Genomic DNA, 16,231 nt, shown 5'->3' with positions numbered 1-16,231 from the left:
AGCCGAATAACTGCTTGCATAAGAGCCAGATGTGGAACAAAGCGTTATTGACTTGCATAATTTGTGAGGGTGTTTCAATTAAATAAATCATCCAGTTTTTCTGAAATTGTACTGTTTGTCTGTAAATGTACATCACATTTACCGATTTCCGTCTCATTCAGATAATTCCTTCGTCGTGCGTCTATTTTTTTTATCTTAGAGTGTATATGCAGTTTTTGTTTAATACATATATCTGTTTGTTTCGTATTGTTAATATGACAGTAGCACAGTGGTTTCGTAAACGATCGATTATCCGAAAAATCAGTTCTCCGAACAACCCTAGACCCGAATTTTCGGATAAACGATGCTCCATTGTAATAGAATTTCTTTCACTGTTTACGTTGCTTAAATTCCACAAGTAAAATGGCCCATATTTAGATATATGTTTAAATGACCTTTTTTTAGTTTTGATGGGTACTGTCTCCTGGATGAATATGGGACATTTATTTAATATACAAGTGCTTGAACTGAGTTAGAACATACAGAAATTTATGCTGTTAATAGTTACGTAGATCGGCCGTTGGGTGAGAAGTTTATGATGAGGAGGACGTTTTTGAACTAGAAATGTCAAGGACTGTAGTTTAAAAAAGCAACTGGGGTCCAATACGCAACCTTATGGTTTCTGTAGATCAAGGAACATAAAGATGATGAGTCAGCTGCTGTTACTCTGACAGGGTAGGAAATGTTCGAGGTATAGGCGTTGACGATCAGTAGATAATTCAAGGTGGAAGTTTCATTTGGTATAATGTAAAAATTTGGAGTAGGAATTAAAATCCATGGAGAAGAAATAAAAACTTTGAGGTTTGCGATGATATTGCAATTCTCTCAGAGACAGCAGAGAACCTGGAAGAGCTGTTGAACGGAATGGACAGTGTCTTGAAAGGAGGCTGTAAAATGAACATCAACAAAAGCAGAACGAGGATAATGGAATGCAGTCGAATTAAATCAGGTGATGCTGAGGGAATTAGATTAGGAAATGAGACTTAAAGTAGTAGATGAGTTTTGCTATTTGGGGAGCAAAATAAATGATGATGATCGAAGTAGAGAGGACATAAAATGTAGACTAGCAATGGCAAGGAAAGTATTTTTGAAGAAGAGAAATTTGTTAACATCGAGTATAGATTTAAGTGTCAGGAAGTCTTTTCTGAAAGTGTTTGTATGGAGTGTAGCCACGCATGGTTCAAATGGCTCTGAGCACTATGGGACTCAACTGCTGAGGTCATTAGTCCCCTAGAATTTAGAACTAGTTAAACCTAACTAACCTAAGGACATCACACACATCCATGCCCGAGGCAGGATTCGAACCTGCGACCGTAGCGGTCTCGCGGTTCCAGACTGTAGCGCCTTTAACCGCACGGCCACTTCGGCCGGCTAGCCACGCATGGATATGAAACGTGGACAATAACTAGTTTAGACAAGAAAAGAATAGAAGCTTTCGAAATGTGGTGCTACAGAAGAATGCTGAAGATTAGATGGTAGATCATGTAACTAATTAGGAGGTACTGAACAGAATTGGTACGCAAATTCAGAGGGATGTAGGTTGCAATAGTTACTTGGAGATGAAGCAGCTGGCTCAGGATAGAGTAGCTTGGAGGGCTGCATCAAACCAGTCTCTGGACTAAAGACCACAACAACACCCAACAACAATGTAAAAATAATTACTTGTTTAGGTATATGTGAATGGATTCTAAGACGGTACCAGATACCGAACTGAGACTGCTAAGTAGGTAGCAGGAGCTTTCTCTTGGTCGTTTTTTGGGTCTAAGGAGAGATAGTGTTCTGAAGATCTCCTCCGGCTCAGGACAATAATCTGCGTGAAGACAGAGACAGAATGAGGCAGGGATTACTTTATAAGAGTGAGCCTGTTCTTTCAGTGCTACAGAAGTATGCTGAAGATTAGATGGTAGATCATGCAACTAATTAGGAGGTACTGAACAGAATTGGTATGCAGATTCAGAGGGATGTAGGTTGCAATAGTTACTTGGAGGACTCCTCCGGCTCAGGACAATAATCTGCGCGAAGACAGAGACGCAGAATGAGGCAGGGATTACTTTATAAGAGTGAGTCTGTTCTTTCCGTGTATCTGGAGAATTCTGACTTGTCCAGCAAGAGTAACAGCCTTTTTTTGAAGGAGTAATTGTTTGAAGTAATATGCTGTAAATGTTGTATAAAGACCTTTCCATGATATGTTGCCCAGGCACTAGAAGTTAGTAGCAAGACTTACCTATTCTGTTCTTTCATGGGCTGCGAGAAGTATGCAGTAGTCTAAATGCAAGTCGGAGGGAATGCAAAATTGTTAGCTTTGCTCCATTTCACAGACATGGGACGCTTATTGTGCAGGAAAGGGGTGTAGGGAATAAGGTCATTGCCATTTAGGCACTGGAAGGCTTTTCAAAAAATTAGACGAGTTCGTAGGTTCTGTGGAGTTTCGTACCTGCTTGGTTCCATTTCAGATGTTTCCCTTTTCTTTACGGTGTGGCTGCGTATTTGCTGGTGGCGTATGTACGAGAGTTGTCCAGAGAGTAAGTTCCCTTCGGTCGCGAAATGGAAACCGCAGTGAAAATTAGAAATGTTTTATTTGCGACAGTTAGCTGCACCTTCCGGCTGCTTCTCTACATAGTTACCGCTCCGACTTCGACGTTTATCGTAGCAAATGTTCAAATGTGTGTGAATTCCTAAGGGACCTAACTGCTGAGGTCATCAGTTCCTAGACTTGCACACTGCTAAAACTAACTTATGCTAAGAACAACACACACACCCATGCCTGAGGGAGGACTCCAACCTCCGGTGGGAGGGTTTGTCGTAGCATGGTACCAACTTTCCAATACCCTTGTCGCACAAGGCAGCCGCCTGTGCTTTCCACCAAGTTTCTGTGCTGGTCTACAGCTCGTTGTCTGTGTCAGAGTGCTTCATAGTAAGCGGTTCACATGAGCAGAGATGAGAATCACAGGGTGTGTGGTGGGTGATCAAAGACTTCCCATCGAAAACACCGCAGGGGCGTCTTCACTGCCAGTGCAGTGTGCGGCCGAGAAATGTCACGAAGAAGGAAATGTGTGACAGTTACGTTATGCGGGGTTGCTTGAAATCAGCTGAAATCTGTCGACAGTCATCCTTACTTGGTGGGAGACATTATTTTCTAGGCAACTTTACGTGCCCCCTGTGCCCTCGGAACTGCAAAGAGCGACGTGACGCGATCACCGGGCATACTAGAGACACTGTCCAACACATCTGTGCTAAGCTTAATTGGATTTTCACTGTGTTTTCCATTTCACGACCGATCACAAGTTATTTTCTGGACACCTCTCGTATCTCAGTTTCGCCTCTGCAGGAATAAGTGAATGTTTTGGAGGAAAGTTGTCATGAAGAGGATGACTTCTTCTAATGTGGGTCTAGGAGATAAAGTTATTGTGGTATATGGGAATCCCAATAGGATGGGCAGTTGTGATTAGTTCTGGTTGGACAGATGAAGGGTTGGCTTCCCGTTTCGAGGTGCTCATAGAATGTCACTGATTGCATTGACGATCAGGTTCTTTATTTATCTGTTGTTTATATTTTTCTAGTGGGGGGGGGGAGGGAGGGAAGGAGGGGACTCAGTAGCAGTCATGTTGTCTCCCATCAACGTTTGAATAAAGTGATGAAAAATCTTTAATAGAAATAAAAGGTATGATATGAAGCTTGATGAGATGTTGCTGCTGTATGTGGGCTTGAAACCTGTAACGGTGTTGGTACTGAACTAACATTTCCTACCTCAGAGATTTGGATGCAGAGACGAAGTGATTTTGAGAAAGGATGTCGAATGAGTGTAGGAAGGTGTTCAGGGACGGGATCTAGCCAATAGGAGGCACACTGGATTGTAATTGTGCAAGGCGCCTCGATTTGGGATGGCAGGGGTAGGGCAGGTTATACTCGATCAGATGAGTGGATCTCACGAATGACTTAATGGTCTGGCAGGAGGTAGTTAAAATTAGCCTAGAAAACGAGGTGAATTTTGTGGTGATGTAAATAATATGAGACATGGTGATGGAGGCTTGGCATAAGGCTGGCGTTCTCAATGTTGGGAGGTACAGCGGGCTGAAGGGATTGTTCTTTACAGGGGACGTAGGACTGGCGGACGTATTCATTGCTTTTGGGTGGTTACGAAAATGTTGTCAGTCGATACAGGATACGGTTGGGGAGAGTAAGTGGATATAGAAAGTGCAATGGATTGCATGATGCTAAAGGATTTGGAGCAAATGGTAAAACTCGGCAAAAACTGAGATCCACGCAGAAATCCATATGTGAATTTGGGATGATGTGGTTTTTGTTGGCATGCTTGATAGTCATGACTTTTATTCCCCTATGTTTGGCTGGTTAGTAGTTTCAGTCTATTGTGGGTTTCTTTTGGATGATTAATAGTGGGAGCTTTCATGTTTGATTTTGGTTGAGTGACAGTCCAAGATATTTTTGTGTTTTGTTTGATGAACAGGACAGTTTTGGATTGAGATGTAGAGATGTAGAAGACGAAAAGCACGAGTAAGTTTTCTGCAATTATTCCTCTCTCTCTCTCTCTCTCTCTCTCTCTCTCTCTATATATATATATATATATATATATATATATATATATATATATATATATATTACCAAGTATGATGGTACTGGTTACACCAAGATACGAAGTTATGGAGTTGAAGTTGGAGGAGTCGTTGGGGCGAACGGTGGGGTGGAAAGCAAGAAAAGTGGTATTGTCAGTGTAATGAAATATGTAAACGGAGAGAATGGTTTAGGAACGTCATTTGTAAACAGGAGATAGGGGATGGTTACAGGAGCGATTCTTGTGCACCACCATTCTTAGAAAACAAGATTTAAACACAAACATGGTTCTGAGATCAAAATGTGGTATTAAGGCTACATTACTGGTGGATGTGTTTGCAGCCTACAGCAGTCTGGTGCAGCAGACTTATTGAAACGCTCCAAAGCGGAGTCGTTCCTTCGTCTTTCGCTTAGGAGACAGGCCGAGATAACGAGAGCCGACATCTAGCGGCCTGTGCTCCAACTTCCCCTGCGTGCCTTATCGCGCACAATAACCACTTCCTGAGCCTAATCTCCCATCATAGCGCGCTGTGTGTGAGCAGGCTACCGAGCTGACGGGTACTGCTGGCCGTGCCACGGTTTACATGTTCCACGCAACGCCCATCGCCTTTCTGCCAACACTCGCCGGCTTTCTGCTACCTGTGGAGCTCTCCACCGCTGCTGTAACTGCTGCTGAGACGTTCGTTCCTCGCCAGAGGTGAGTATACGTTCACTTAACATTCATCGACGAGCAGCATCGGAAACGAAGTAAGAGCAGGGTGTAGTGCTACACCTTTGGTCATTATGTAAGTCAGACGTCTTTTACTTATCAGCATTATCCTAAGATCTTCCCACAAGGGTGAAATACCACGATTCATACTTAGTTTCTACACTGTAGAAGCTCCACTACGTTTCACATGCATTGCAGAAGCGCTTGTAAAAGAAAGAAAAACATTTGAGAGCTAAGAAATGTATACCTGAAATGTTGCGATAACTGACAGCTCAGTCTTGTGCTAAATCTGCCAGATATTCTCCGAGATAAAACTTCTTTTCTCACGAATAGTGTGTGCACTGCCTGACAATGAAGATAACATTTTGTGGTTATTTCTAGTATTGTCTGCTGCAAATTTCCTGTAACATTTCGAGGCTAGTCATTTCACACAATGTGACTGCTAATGAAATTTAAAAAATCGTAACCATGAACCATTTTATTCCATATTACTTTACACTACGCACTCTGTTCTTTTAATCTGTCTTCATTCGGTACAAGAATACGCTCTTACCATTCACCTGTGTCTCCTGCTTCTCAATGTTTAGTGTCCTATTGATGTCGACGTCGTTAGAGGTGGCCTTTTTCATAATATTGCTTCTCCGTTGATTTTCAGAAAACAATAGACTTCGAAAGCGGAAACATCGTATACACCTGTTCAATGAGTGATCAGTCTGTTTGTGCAAACGTCTTCATACAAAAAAAAAAAAAGGTTTTTAAGTCCGTCAACGGAAAATTATGTACCTTATCTGGTAGAAACAGAGTTTGGTGAAAGATGTAAATATAATTTCGAATTACTTGAAGGTGAAGTATGAAGCATTTACTGAAATGTTCAGCAACAAAGTTGCTGCTTGAGTGAATTGCATCTCGGGCAGGGTCATAGACCAGGGTCTTTGCTGTTCAGGGCCAGCTGTCTATCGAATGAGGTATTCGATCAAAGCTCGACATTTCATTTTGTCGCTACTTCTCTCTCCTTGCTTCAAGTGTAAGAAAACTGTTGCTCATTTTTTTTCCTACCGTAGCACTTTTTTCGATTTATAAACACAGCTTACGGATACAGAGAACTCATTGCGAGGTTTAGATGTCATTTTTGATTTTATTGATAGTGTCTGGAACTAAACAATTTTCGGTTAACGTATCGTCTCTTAGAGAGCTATCGAAGCATCGAAGTTCTCTTGAATTCGCACTGAACATGAAATATGTAATTAATGCTGACGAAAATAGGAAAGCAATTTACGTATCGTCTTTCCTTAAAAACGAGACACTGGTAACGATTGTTATTTTCTTATAGCACCTCAACAGAAAAGAGACCATCCACTCTTTGTGACAACATGGTGTCTTCATCTGCAGAAGGCCATTTTCTGTAGCTTACATGGGTTTCAACTAGAGGTTTTTGCATGAGTATCTGTTTGGCTGGCAGTTGCCAGTTTTACAAATGAGTCTCGAAATAAGGCACGATGCATACACGATGGTCCGCACCACTGGCTGTACCTGGAATTTCATATGTGAACCAAGCCACACACAATACGTCGTTTACACTATTAATAAAGTGTGGAGTCTCAGAAATGAATTTTATTTGTTATGTTCTGCAAAAGCGGTAAACAATGTGTTGTGTTGACAGTTTTATCTGTTTATTCCATAAGTCGAAATTAATTTACCATTACGGGTTCTCAAAGTACTTGGGGCAATAAGAGATAACGAAAACGAAGATAAAGTCAGACAATTCCATGTTTTGACATCTGTGCACGTTTTCTTCACCTAAAAAATGTCGCAAGCCTAGATTTGAAGGAACTCTTCGTGCTAAAGGAGGATGGAAAAAGTAAAGTTCTCTGGTGCTTTGCTAATGCCGCAAACTAAAGAATGCATTCAGACAACTAACACCGTGATGCAGTTACAGGGCAAGCAGCCACGAAACATGAATTCAACAACACTGCTGACGCTCTTGATGTTTCAATACACGGTATCTTGCTGTTATTTATTTTATTCCAGTTGTACTGAATAGATTAACGGACACTTATGACGAAGTGCAGATGAAATTCTATACTTCCAGCATCAGCTGTGCTAAGTTCCTAAATTTCAGATAGTGTGATGTTATAGCCTTTACGAAAGAAATCTCACTATCATACAAAAGAGAATTCACTCACTAGAAACATTTTAAAATTACTATCAACGCTGTTCTCAAACTCCGAGTTCTTTCCGGAACTAAATATATTATTCAGTGTTTACGTAAATTCGTGTTTGCTCTTGAGTTTGATTTTCTCCTTTGTATCTTGCGTCTACTGTAAGAGGTTGTTCGCTAAGGACGGTACAGTAGGAGTAAATATCTGCAACCGTTTTTTAAGCTCCCCTGAAATGTAACGACCGTTTAACGATCGGGACTTGCTTCTGGTTGTGACATGCCTTGCTTTACAGAGAGGTGACAGCTCTTTCGGTTTTACTTAACTCTCTGACTTTTAGCCAGTTGACTATTGATCTCCGTACAGCGAGCAGTGAACCAAGTCTAGAATAAAACACTGAGGAATCATTTCTCTACCAAAAAATGAAAAACACCATCATATTGATGCTTGTCTAGATAGAATTGTAACTCAATACAAGACAATTTTAGTACTAGTACAAATAGTGGTCCAACAAGTGCAAATTGCAAGATGTTCAAAAATAATTTTTTACAATAATACTAAGCAAACAGTAGTCATACTACACTGATGAGTCGTTAATGGTTACACAAAATCTTTTGCAAAGCTTCTGAGAATAAGTCTGAACACTCGTTAGAAGTGTGTTTACTTTGTGACATGAATACGGAAAGAATTAAGTGCCACTCGGAGTCTGATAAAATACGCTGTGGTTTGAAGTGGAAATAGAACATCCAATTTTTGAGGTTAGTAAATATATTTATAAACTATAATTGATTGTTAACACAAAATAGGATATAGGTAAAATCTCTTAATGAACTATAGTCAAAATCAGACATAGGAGTCCTTCACGTCCACCAAGACTAATTAGAAATCATATAAGTAAAATAATAAGTCTCATATTGGATCTAAGTTTATGGAACCCTGAAAGATTTGTAATATCAGATTGGATACAACCACAAAACAAAGTTTCGAGCAAAGAAGTCTCTCTTGTATATCAAAGAAGCGTTAAATTTCAAAAAAACAAACGGGCATAACCCAGATTTGACCTATGTCTAGACACTTTAAAGTAGCATCTTCGCCTAGCATTTTCCTTGCTGGGCAATAGTTTTCGAGCACAGATTGGAACTTGAAGTCTCCGTCCCGTTAATACAGTGAAATAAATGCCATACTAAAGCTGTCAACGAATTCCAGTTCAATATTTTGTCGACAGTTGATGTAATGCTAACAAAAATGTTTGAATAATCACCATACTGCAGGATTTTAATTCTCTTCAGGCGTATTGTACTAGTCATAATACATGTTGATGCCTTCTCTTTCTAAATGCTTAACTTATTGTACTTTTGTTTCGGCTTACCCATATCCAACAGGAGTGCCTCGTTCTCCAAGTTCGACAGTGTTTTTTGGAGGTATATCTTTTGCGGCATCAGTTCTCACTGTTCAATTAATTATATTGCTGAGCTCGTAATCAGCTGTCTATTTTTCCTCTAAAAATGTCCCCTCTAAAAAGTTTGTGTTGCGCTATAGGCTGTACTTTGCGGTGACAACTAAGAGCACTGATGGCTTGTGGCAAATAAACAGTGACATCTCAGCAAATACATCTAGTAACGGAGCAGAAATTTGTTGCAATTTCTCAGCACATTTTAATGTGCTCTGCTCCTTTGCAAAAAGGAAGCTGCTCGTTCGGATTTAATTTACAAATATTTCAATGGTTAACACTTTCTGGACAGCTGTTTTGGTGCATACGGTAAAGTTAAATGATGCATCTGATACCGATAATGTGAACTCCGAACACTTCTTAGCGATCTTATATAAATTGGGACGTCAGACTACTATCATTTGTATTACGTTTTATCATTATAAAGAGTGAACATTATGACGATTGACATAAAGTTTTTCTGAGAATCGTACTGCGTCGTAATGTAAATAAAGAACTGTGCTGGAGAAATCAACGTTTCGGCAAGGGTTACGGTGACCTTCTTCTGGGTCTACTGTTTTGATTTAGTTTTTTTTTCTTTATTGTTCCTTTTTCCCCCTCGTCCTATATGGGCTGTCAGCGGTGCAATTTTCGGCTCTTCCAGAGTATTTTTAAAAATATAACAAGGATGAGAATAAAGAACCTGTGGACCGTTTTATTATTTTAAATTTAAAAAATTAAAGATTGATATCTAAAAAACGAAAATATGTACATTTTGAGAACACATTAAAGAATGGCGAAATTCGTCTAGGAAAAAACAATGAAGCACTGCAGTTTCACTTAAAATCTGAAGGACCTGTACTGGAAGCAGACAATATGTTCCACAGGGCTGAGGGGTAGGAAAACTATGGATATGAGGGTAGGTATTGGGGTGGATTGAGAGAAGACAGAAATTGGGAAAGATAGAGGGTGGAGACGAGTTTGGTTAGTGGGTAGGGTAGGTGTAACAATAGGAAAGGGATGGGAATGGATGGAGAGGGATAGGGAGAGAGGAGCCCTGATTTTGAGTGGGATGGATGGGAAAGAGTTAAATTTGTTATGGGTGATAAATATCTGGGCTTATCTGATTGTCTGGGAGAAGGATTTAGTTGAAGTTGCGTTGGGACAGGATGCGGAGTGTGTGTAGGTCAATGGACGGTGGGACGTGTTTGTAGAGGCGCGGCAGCGTACCAGGGTTGGTGATCAGATTAAAATCTAGTTTGCGCACAGTATAGGAGATACGGAGGTGTTCGATGTAGGTGAGGAGGGGTGGGAATTTGATGTGATGGTAGAGAATCTTTGTGGAGGAAGGGCAACGGGTACGGAAAACGAGAAGCAGTGCATGGCGTTCGAGGATTGGGAGGGACTTGTAGAACTTTTGTTGGGTGGAGATTCATGCAGCATTGGCATAGGAGAGGATGGATCGGATTAGGATTTTGTAGGTGCGAAAAATAGTGGAGGGGTGTAATCTCGAAGTTTGGCCTGTTAGTAGTTTTTGTCTATTGTGGGATTTTTGTAGGAGGGATAGTAGGTGAGGTTTTCACATTAGTTGCCAGTCGAGCGTTGTCCAAGATAGTTTAATGTATTAGTTAACTGGATAGGACGGTCGTAAATTGTAAGCTAGAAGTCATGGAGGTGTTTTACTTGTGTGTAGTTGCTTATATTTTGTCATTGCTGCTCATTGAGCATGAAGCTACGTCACAATTTTAAAAGCTCGTTGTTACACTGAAGCGCCAAAGAAACTGATATAGGCATGCGTATTCAAATACCGAGATATGTAAACAGGCAGAATACGGTACTGCAATCGGCAACGCCTATATAAGACAACAAGCGTCTGGTACAGTTGTTAGATCGGTTATTCCTGCTACAATGGCAGTTTATCAAGATTTAAGTGAGCTCGAACGTGGTGTTATAGTCGGCACACGAGCGATGGGACACAGCATCTCCGAGTGGGGATTTTCCCGAACGACCATTTCACGAGTGTACCGTGAATCTCGTAGAACATCAAATCTCCGACATCGCTACGGCCGAAAAAACATCCTGCAAGAATGGGACCAATGACGACTGAAGAGAATCGTTCAACGTGACAGAAGTGAAACCCTTCCGCAAATTGCTGCAGATTTCAATTCTGGGTCATCAACAAAAGTCAGCGTGCGAAACATTCAACGAAATGTTATCGATATGGACTTTCGGGGCCGAAGGTCCACTCGTGTACCCTTGGTGACTGCACGACACGAAACTTTGCGCCTCGCCTGGGCCCGTCAACGCCGACATTGGACTGTTGATGAGGAAACATTTATCGGGGTCGGACGAGTCTCGTTTCAGATTGTATCGAGCAGATGGACGTGTACGGGTGTGAAAACAACCTCATGAATCCATGGCCCCTGCGTGTCGGTAGGGGACTGTTCAAGCTGGTGGAGGCTCTGTAATGGTGTGGGGCGTGCAGTTGGAGTGATTTGGGACTTCTGATAAGTCTAGATACGACTCTGACAGGTGACACGTACGTAAGCATCCTGTCTGACCACCTGTATCCATTCATGTCCATTGTGCATACCGACGGAGCAATTCCAGCAGGACAATGCGACAGACAAGACGACAGACGGACGTCCAGAATTGCTGTAGAGTGGCTCCAGGAGCGTTCTTCTGATGAAACGCTTATTCTGGCCACCAAACTCCCCATACATGCACATTATTGATCATATTTGGGATGCCTTGCAATGTACTGTTCAGAAGACGTCTGCATCCCTTCGTACTCTTACGGATTTATGGACAGCCGTGCAGGATTCATGGTGTCAGTTCCCTCCAGCACTACTTCAGACATTAGTCGAGTCCATGCCACGTCGTGTTGCTGCACTTCTGTGTGCTCGCGAGGGCCCTACACGATATTAGGCAGGCGTACGAGTTTCTTTGGCTCTTCAGTATATGATCGCTCACTTGAGGCAGAAGGAAAGGGAACATATTTATATCAGGTAGCTACGGTGCACGGAATGAGGATCTGCTGTTGTGTATTGTTTCTGGTACTGTTGGCTGTGATTTGTGATCATCGGCTGGTGAGGCGTGGTCTCGTGTTTTCCTCCTTCTGGACACAGGCTATAATGGCTCGAATGGCTCTGATTACTATGGGACTTAACATCTATGGTCATCAGTCCCCTAGAACTTAGAACTACTTAAACCTAACTAACCTAAGGACATCACTCATATCCATGCCCGAGGCAGGATTCGAACCTGCGACCGTAGCGGTCACGTGGTTCCAGACTGAAGCGCCTAGAACCGCACGGCCACACCGGCCGGCTCTGGACATAGGACGCGCGGCGGCAGTTACTCGCCGGTAGCGCTCGCGTCACGTGTTGCTGGTGCGCCCTGTTGGATTCTGAGGGCTGGCAGCGAGGATAGGGCAAGCTGGTATCCATCCTCTCTGTTCATATTGTCAGGGTGTTTTATTATTTCTATGGCTTCTCTGATCTTGCGTTTGTCAAACCTGGCTGCTTGGGCAGTACTCAGATTTCCTTAAATTTGATTTCCTTGCAGCACTTTTGCCGGTGTTTGACCACTGCAAACTTGCTGTGCTGCCCCAGACGAGTGTGGCGCTCGTGTTCTCGTATGGGCGTTCGCAGAAGCGATACACAACACCCGATCCTCACTCCTTCCCCAGAAACAACCTGCTATGATAAAGTTCCCGTTCCTTCCGCCCCAAGTGACCAATCATTACAACGACCTTTTAAAATTGTGACGTAACGGCATGCTCAGTGAGCAGCAATGACAAAACATAAGCGGCTCCAGACAGCTAAAGCACACCAGTAGCCCAGAAGAAGGCTACTGTAGCCGTGGCTGAAACATTGGTTTCTCCAGTACAGTTTTTTACAATCTGACGCGGTACGAGAGTGGAAAACTTTCATGTCAATTGACTCTGGCTGCAGAAGCCTATGCAATTATATTACGACTCTTCTCTAATGTTTTCTTTCAGTGATCAGTTGAAAAGCTCACTCGGTGGTCAGTTGCCCCGATCTGGAGCCGTGATGATTATTGCTGGTCTAATCACAGCGTCTCAGTACATTAAGCTTGCAAAGAATTTTAAAAAAAGCTTGAACTATAGTTGATCTTTATTAAGTTTTATATTGCTTGTACAATGCACAGGAACCACTTCCGGTATCACTAGAGAAGATGATATTCCTCTATATCTTACCCACTAGTCGAATTTTCCACCAGAGCCTTTGCACACATGTCCACGACGAAATACACACACACACACACACACACACAAGAACGCAAGAACACAGAAACGAGCTATAACTAATTTTTCTGTACTGTCAGTATCCACGACAGAGGATAGTACTTCAGACGTCCTTTGTATCTCTGGTACGCGATAGCCGGTATTTCACACAATACACCTATTCGGAACAGCTCCCAGTTCAAAAATGGTTCAGATGGCTCTGAGCACTATGGGACTTAACATCTGAGGCCATCAGTCCCCTAGAACTTAGAACTACGTAAACCTAACTAACCTAAGGACATCAAACACATACATGCCCGAGGCAGGATTCGAAACTGCGACCGTAGCAGTCACGCCAGCTTCCAGTGATTACATGGTGTCTCAAAAGGTACGCTACCACTGCAGTGTGTTATAGCAACCAAACTAATTACGATATTCACACCATATTTTGCTTACGTCACAAACTCACAAAGTTTTGTTTGCGTGCGTTTCAACAAGATGGTGCACCACCACGTTGGGCTCCGATTGTGCGAGGTGTTTAGACCTGGCGTTTCCAGATAGTTTTACCGACAGCGATGGTCCAGTTCACTGGCCTCCTAGGTCGCCTGACATTACACCGACGAACTTGATTCTATAGGGTTATTCAAGGAACGAGTCCACCAAATGTCTGTCAACCACATCAATGATTTAAAGATGTGTCATTGCCACAGTTGGTGTGGATATGTTGCGCCGAGTTTGGATAGAGCTCGATGTTGTGTGTGCCACCAGTGGCGCAGTATTGAAATTGATTGAATGACATAAAAACTTTGTGAGATAGTGCATCACGTAAGCCAAACACGATGTCAGTATCTAAATTAGTTTGGATACTATAACACATGGGTAGTTAATCTTTTTTACCTATCGCTCACTTTTGTATCTCTGCTAGTACTAAAATTTTCTAACCGCTTTGGACGGAGCATATTTTGGAAACGACAAATGTATGATTCGCTTAACCGGATCACTCTATCGCGATTCAGACAGTTCGTGAGTTCTGTATACGAGGGTTGGAACTTTAATAGTGGCAACTATTTATTTACAGCTCGCATAAAGTAGATACGTGTGACCTTCAGAGTAGTCACCAGCATTGTGTATAACTCGTTGCCAGCGATGTGGAAGTCGTAGGACAGTCGTAGCAATGGCAATAATGTTAACAGTTCGAGCGGCGCGGTCTAGTGCCCGATGAATTTGTAGCAGTTCTGAAGCGAATACCGTGAAGTATTTCCTTCGGTTTAGAGATCGAGTTGAACTCACGAGAGCTTAACTCAGGGGAGTGCAGTAGGTGGTATAGCACTTAGCAGACCCATCAGTCAAACAAATCAGTAACAGCTTGCACTGTACGTGCTTGAGCATTGTCCTGCAAAATGGTGGTCAGGTTCTGCAGAAAGTGTCATCACTTCTGTCTCTATGCTGTTCATGTTTGGAACACAACCTACGATCAGCTTAGACACAGAAGTGATGACACTTTCTGCAGAACCCGACCACCATTTTGCAGGACAATGCTCAAGCAAGCTGTCACTGATTTGTTTGACTGATGGGGCTGCTAAGTGCTATACCACCTACTGCACTCCCCTGACTTAAGCCCTCGTGAGTTCAACTCTATTTCTAAACTGAAGGAAACACTTCACGGAAATCGTTGACGTGTCAACATGAGCTTGGACAAAAGGAGCAGGACATTACTGGTGAAGCTCTATTACCAAAATAACAGTAATGCTGCAGCTCCATTTCGAGAATATCGCCAACTGAAAGGATTACGGAAGGATCCTCTTTGTCCTCCTGCTATGCGAAGGAGATGAAGAAGTTCGAATGAACTGGAGAACTGGGCGTCGCTCAGGGAAGAGGCCGAGGACCGGTTGCACCACAGCTGATTGATGAAATCGCTGTTGCTATGGGAGACAACGCTGCGCGCAATTCCCGATCATCAGGCAGTGCGCGTGCTGTCACGACAGTTGAGCATCCCATGGTCCACTGTTCGGAACGTGCTTCGAACCATTCTCAAGTGGTATCCGTACAAGATCCATATCGTACAGCAGATTGCACCACAGGATGCACAACGACGTGTTGACTTCGCTCTCCATTTTCTCGCAAGGATTGAAGTCGACGAAGGCTAGCCCTGAACCATCCTATGGACAGACAAAGCTCATTTTTCTCTGATCGTGAGGTGAACACACAGAACTGTCGAATGTGGGGATCTTCACCTCCAGTCACTGTGCAGGAAGTTCCTCTGTATGGTGAACGTGTCACCGTAGGGTGTGGCTTCACGGGTACGTTCATCATTGGCTCATTCTTTTTCGAACTGGTTGGCTCTCAAGGTCCGAAGACGTGCAATGTGACTAGGCACTTACTGCGATTGGTTCGCCACCCTAAAGAAGAGAGACGCATTGAACTCAACAGTTTTCATGCAAGATGGGGCACCACCGCACATCGCTCGTGAAGTTCACCAGTCTCTCCGAAACACATTTGGAAATGACCGAATTATCAGCCGATCGTCTCCAAATGCTTGCCCGGCACAATCACCTGATCTCACTCCCTATGATTTCTGGTTGTAGGGCTACCTGAAGGACAGGGTTTACCAGGGGAACATTCACACATGTGCTGATCTGAAGCGCAGCATATCAAGAGAGGTAGCCAGCATACCTATGGACGTGCTTCCTTCTGCTGTGCAGAATGCAGTCCTGCGTTTTGAGACTCTTCTATACACTGATGGCCGCCATATTGAGCCCCTTTTGTAGCAGTAATGGTACCGGTGTGTAATGTTAGATATACTGTAGCAACACATTAAAAATGTTTCGATTGAATTTATTCCACATTATTTCTCGTCCCCGTGTCCTTGACATTAATACTACAATGTTTGGTCCTATTACGGTAATTAGTTTCCGTGTTACGTCTTAAATAGGGAAGTTTAATTATAACCATTCGGCGCATTGTAAACAGTAACGGGCCTATCACACTTCCTTGGAGTACTCCGGAAGTCTGCTATGAAATCTTTATTCAGTCGCAAATCTGGTCCGATGTTTCAAAAGCTCGTATTTTTTTCATTAACC

General features: G+C 42.7%; 1 protein-coding gene across 2 annotated transcripts in view; it reads left to right on the top strand.

Moving 5' to 3' along the window:
• The first annotated feature begins 5,146 nt into the window (after window positions 1–5,146).
• Window positions 5,147–16,231, top strand: part of LOC126457244 (ras-like GTP-binding protein RhoL) — a 345,853-nt gene continuing 334,768 nt past the window's right edge. For both annotated transcript variants that reach the window (XM_050093395.1, XM_050093396.1), the window contains exon 1: window positions 5,147–5,305. The gene's annotated coding sequence lies outside the window, so the exon portion shown is untranslated. The remainder of the gene's footprint in view (window positions 5,306–16,231) is intronic.

This window comes from Schistocerca serialis, chromosome 2 (assembly GCF_023864345.2).
Source record: "Schistocerca serialis cubense isolate TAMUIC-IGC-003099 chromosome 2, iqSchSeri2.2, whole genome shotgun sequence".
Taxonomy (NCBI): Eukaryota; Metazoa; Arthropoda; class Insecta; order Orthoptera; family Acrididae; genus Schistocerca; species Schistocerca serialis.
This window is presented reverse-complemented; position numbering and strand designations above follow the sequence as displayed.